We start from the raw sequence: 5,355 nt of genomic DNA on the forward strand, positions 1-5,355 counted from the left end.
TTTATCAAACAGGATCAATGGGTGCGTTGGGCCTTTCTCCACAGTCCCCACAGGCAGTGGGATACCTGCACTTGCATTCCTCTGACACATCTATGTGCACGAGGCATATCACGTGTCTTTTTTGGCAACTTGACTTGTGAGTGGGGGGTTGGGATATAGTTGCTTCTGTACATCTTCAGGGTTGAAAACCGAGACAGCAGCGTGCCCTTGCATTTAGCAGAAATATCCATAACCCTCTACAGTGGTTTGGGTCCCACATTGGGTGCTTGTTTCATGAGTTATATGATTATTTAAGCTACTTTTGGACAACAATACACTCCAGGTCGAAAACAATGCCACCAAAGCAAGCCCAGGATTGGATAACTACAACTCCAGACTTTTCAGATATGCGAAAGACTGACCCCAAATGTTTTTTCTGTTGCCTGAGAAATAAGCTTGGTGGGAGGATTTCAATCAACGGTCCTGCATCAGGCTGATAGCAATTTCTCTAAAGTACACCAAAGCATACCCTGGCTAGAAACGGTGGTACCAACCCAACCTAGGAGGGTAACTACAATTCCAGACCTTTCAGCCATGCAAATTAGAGCTCGACTTATGGAGAAGTCCAAAACTATCTTGAAGCAAAACCTACAAAATAATGCCCTACAGTGGTTTGAGTCCCACATTGACCGCTTGTTTTGTGAGTTAGATGATTCTTTAAACTACGTTTTGACACCAGTACACTCCAGGCTGAAAACAATGCCACTAAAGCATACCCGATATTGGATAACTACAATACCAGACTTTTCAGATATGCATACCCAGCATACCCAGCATACCCAACCTCAAATGAGTACAACTCTGGAGCTCTCAGCCATGTAGGTGACTGAACCCGTGAGAAATTTGGTCAGTTGCCGAATTTCTAAAACGTCTTGACAACAAGCTCACCGTATACAACTACAAAAAAAATTGTGCCTAAAGGGACAGGGGATGCAGGCCCGGTTAGCTCAGTCGGTAGAGCATGAGACTCTTAATCTCAGGGTCGTGGGTTCGAGCCCCACATTGGGCGATACTTATGTTACTTAGGTACCTCTTGACCTCTCCACTTTGAAAAACTTCAGCAACAGCAGACCCTGGCTAAAACGGTGTTACCATCCCAACCTTGGAGAGCTACAATTCCAGACTTTTCAGATATGCATACCTAGCATACCCAACTTGAAACGAGTACAACTCTGGAGCTCTCAGTCATGTAGGTGACTGAACTCATGAGAAATTTGGTCAGTTGCCGAATTTCTAAAACGTCTTGACGACAAGCTCACCGTATACAACTACAAAAAAAATTGTGCCTACAGGGACAGGGGACGGAGGCCCGGTTAGCTCAGTCGGTAGAGCATGAGACTCTTAATCTCAGGGTCGTGGGTTCGAGCCCCACATTGGGCGATACTTATGTTACTTACTTGTAGGTACCCCTTGACCTCTCCACTTTGAAAAACTTCAGCAACAGCAGACCCTGGCTAAAACGGTTACCATCCCAACCTTTGAGAACTACAATTCCAGACCTTTCAGATATGCATACCCAACCTGAAATGAGTACAACTCTGGAGCTCTCAGCCATGTACTTGTCGGTGACTGAACCCATGAGAAATTTGGTCAGTTGCCGAATTTCTAAAACGTCTTGACGACAAGCTCACCGTATACAACTACAAAAAAATTGTGCCTACAGGGACAAGGGATGGAGGCCCGGTTAGCTCAGTCGGTAGAGCATGAGACTCTTAATCTCAGGGTCGTGGGTTCGAGCCCCACATTGGGCGATACTTATGTTACTTAGGTACCTCTTGACCTCTCCACTTTGAAAAACTTCAGCAACAGCAGACCCTGGCTAAAACGGTGTTACCATCCCAACCTTTGAGAACTACAATTCCAGACTTTTCAGATATGCATACCCAACCTGAAATGAGTACAACTCTGGAGCTCTCAGCCATGTAGGTGACTGAACCCATGATAAATTTGGTCAGTTGCCGAATTTCTAAAACGCCTTTCAGAAAAGATCACCGTATACAACTACAAAAAAATTGTGCCTACAGGGAAAAGGGGCAGTGGCCCGGTTAGCTCAGTCGGTAGAGCATGAGACTCTTAATCTCAGGGTAGTGGGTTTGAGCCCCACATTGGGCGATACTTATGTTACTTAGGTACCTCTTGACCTCTCCACTTTGAAAACTTCAGCAACAGCATACCCTGGCTAGAACGGTGGTACCAACCCAACTTTGGACAACTACAATTCCAGACCTTTCAGCCATGCAAATTAGAACCCGACCAATAAGGGCTTTTTGGGGCCAATGCCGATATCGATATTGGAGTTGAAAAAAGCCACAAAAAGATATATAAATAAGAGCATTGATAGACACAGGATATATACTGTGCATTAACATACATTCTCATAATACCCAAAATACGATTCAACTCAAAGAAGCGTAAGACTAAGGAACTTTAATTAGTAACACTGTCAACATAAGGACATGCCTCTTTGTGCTTTACTTTTAGGTGTTGCCACAAATTTGTCGTGTTCTTTGCTTTGCTTTACAGTGGCAACTCCACCTTAAAAAACTACCTCAACAGCATGCCCTGGCAAAAAACGATGGCACCAAAGCATACTCAAACTTGGAGAAGTACACCTCCAGGCTTTTCAACCATGTAAGTGACCGAACCCTGGTGCTACTTCCGTCAGCTGCAGAAGTCCAAAAATATCTTGAAGCAAAGCCTAAAAAATAACGCCCTACAGTGGTTTGAGTCCCACATTGGCTGCTTGTTTCCTTAGTTATATGATTCTTTAAGCTTCTTTTGGACAACAGTACATTACAAGCTGAAAACAATGCCACCGAAGCATACCCACTATTGGATAACTACAATTCCAGACTTTTCAGATATGCAAATGATTGACCACAAATGTGTTTTCTGTTGCCTGAGAAATAAGCTCAGTTGGAGGATTTTGAGCAACGGTCAACAGCACCAGGCTGATAACACTTTCTCTAAAGTACACCAAGGCATACCCATACTGAAATAAGTGCAGTTCTAGAGCTCTCAGCCATGTAAGTGACTGAACCCATGAGAAATTAGGTCAGTTGTTTCCTCAGTGAGATGTTTCTTTCAGCTACATTTGGACAACAGTACACTCCAGGTTGAAAACAATGCCACCAAAGCATACCCAGTAATAGATAACTACTGTAGACGATAGTGACTGACAGGTCTGTGCCCCATGCTCACATCTTCTGTCAAGTCGGATTCACAGAGCCCGCAGGGCATTGAGGCCTTGTCACACAGACAGTTCTCCCACAAACAGTAGCACCCGCTGTCAGTGCAAACAGAGGGCTCAACAACCAATGAGGACTGCAGAAACAAAGACACATACTGTTTTTGTTCGTCATCCCTACCTCCAGGGGCCAACAGAGTTCACACGTTTTGCTGTCTTGGGACAAAACATTTGCATCAACATTTCAGATTGATAGATAGATGCTTTTATAATCCCACTGCTGGAGTTTCTGGTCTTTATGGATATAAATATGAATATGAAAACGTTGCTTATTCTGCACAAAAATAGGTCGTTTTTCCGACAGAAAACACATCTCCTTTACCATAAGCCGGTAATAATTTATTGATACGTAACAATACATGTCAAATGTACAGCATACATGTACCACTGTTATATTAAAAATGCCATACTTTTTACATGGTTATGTCTTTATGCTTCTTTAAGCTTCAGTGTTGAGAGGTTGCACTTTTTTTAGCGATCCATGAATGCACCACAGTTACAGTATGTGCTATAACTAGCTACACAGTGACTCAGATTCATCTGTTCATGGATCGTCTTACATTATCATTCATTAGTGGTGAGTACCTGTACATTTTATACTGCGGCATATTTAGGGCTTAAACTTGAATTGTGAATTTAGTATTTAGCTTGTTAGTTTTTGTGGCCAGGGAACAATGGCATCTCATCTAATACTGTAATTCCAAATGTCACTTTCATTGCAAATGTTGATCAGAAATCAGAGGTAGGCGTAGAACATAACACCTGCAAAAAGAGGTTATATTCTATATAAGCCTGGGTTGTGTAGTGGTACAAGCAGAAGCCTTTTCTGCGGATAGGTTTGATTCCCAGCCAGGACCTGATCACCCAGCCAAGGTTGGAAAAATGGGAGCACTGATAAGCTATTATCAGATAAACCGTTAAAAATGTCACTGATCAAACAGCAGATTAACAACAATCCACGATGCAGTGGAGAAAATCCATCATTAGAGTGGTGAAGTACTTCATGTTTGACATTTTTGTGAGCCAACACTGGATGCTGGCCAGGATGATATTCATGAGCTGCAGTTCTACACTGTGGTAACTCTCCACTAAACCGTTTGTCCTCTGTATCAAGAATAATGGTTTCATTCGCCAGGAAAAAGTGCACAACAGGTTGACGTCACCACTCCCATTTTCTCAGGGCTCTCTCTCTCTCTCTCACACACACACACACACACACACACAAGCATCGTCACCCCCCTCCTCCCTGACAAGCAAGTGTTTCCACTGCCGAGGTGACAGAGGGTTGAAGTGTGGGTCATCTATTACCACTGAAAGAAGGAGCTATCTCTAAGCATGATTATCTAAATGTGGCATAAATCAAATCCGTTAGACCTCCACAGAAAGACATGGATTTGCATCTCTTGGAAAAGATTAATCACTTTTCAAACGACATATGACATATGAGCATATGCTCAAAGTTATGTACATTTTATGCTTGATTAAATAACTGGTATAATACACATTTTGTAAAGTGCGTAAGTCTGGTAACTTGCAAATCGTAATAAAAGTGATGAAAGATGATTTGCACATTTGCGGCAGTCATGAGTCAGCATCAAACAAGAATTGGGGAGTTTGGAATTATAATTTTCCCAAATGACACGACAGTAGATCCAGTGTTCCAAGCCCATCTGTGAATGGTGTAAAACTGGAGTTAATTGACCTTAAAAATGCAGATTTTTGACACACGCCCCGCTCCAAACCGTCAAACACTTGCAATAAAAGTGACTGTTGCAGTTATTAGAATAGATTCAGCTCCAGGACCCCCCACTTTCTCTCCTCAATTGCCATTGTTCACTCTCAACACAATACAGATTTAGGCCCTAAATATGCCTCACACTCGCATTTCAGGTATAAAATGTATAGGTACTCACCACTAATGAATGATAATGTAAGATGATCGATGAACAGACGAAATCTTAGTCATGGTGCAGCCTTTACCCTGGTCGTCAGGCTAGCGCTAGAGGCTAGCAGGCGAGAGAAGGCATTTCTCCTATACATAATCCATATTGCTTACCTGTTGTAATTCC

The 5,355-nt window shown here is 42.7% G+C and overlaps 4 non-coding genes across 4 annotated transcripts; all 4 read left to right on the top strand.

The window, feature by feature from the left end:
• Positions 1-975: 975 nt before the first annotated feature.
• On the top strand, positions 976-1,048 carry trnak-cuu (transfer RNA lysine (anticodon CUU)). The gene has a single exon. It is a non-coding gene; the product is annotated as a tRNA-Lys (tRNA).
• A 298-nt stretch (positions 1,049-1,346) lies between these two features.
• trnak-cuu (transfer RNA lysine (anticodon CUU)) lies at positions 1,347-1,419 on the top strand. Its single transcript has one exon. It is a non-coding gene; the product is annotated as a tRNA-Lys (tRNA).
• Positions 1,420-1,717: 298 nt separating this feature from the next.
• On the top strand, positions 1,718-1,790 carry trnak-cuu (transfer RNA lysine (anticodon CUU)). Its single transcript has one exon. It is a non-coding gene; the product is annotated as a tRNA-Lys (tRNA).
• Positions 1,791-2,078: 288 nt separating this feature from the next.
• On the top strand, positions 2,079-2,151 carry trnak-cuu (transfer RNA lysine (anticodon CUU)). The gene has a single exon. It is a non-coding gene; the product is annotated as a tRNA-Lys (tRNA).
• The last annotated feature ends 3,204 nt before the right edge of the window (positions 2,152-5,355 follow it).

The sequence above is a fragment of the Dunckerocampus dactyliophorus genome, chromosome 4, assembly GCF_027744805.1.
Source record: "Dunckerocampus dactyliophorus isolate RoL2022-P2 chromosome 4, RoL_Ddac_1.1, whole genome shotgun sequence".
Classification (NCBI taxonomy): Eukaryota; Metazoa; Chordata; class Actinopteri; order Syngnathiformes; family Syngnathidae; genus Dunckerocampus; species Dunckerocampus dactyliophorus.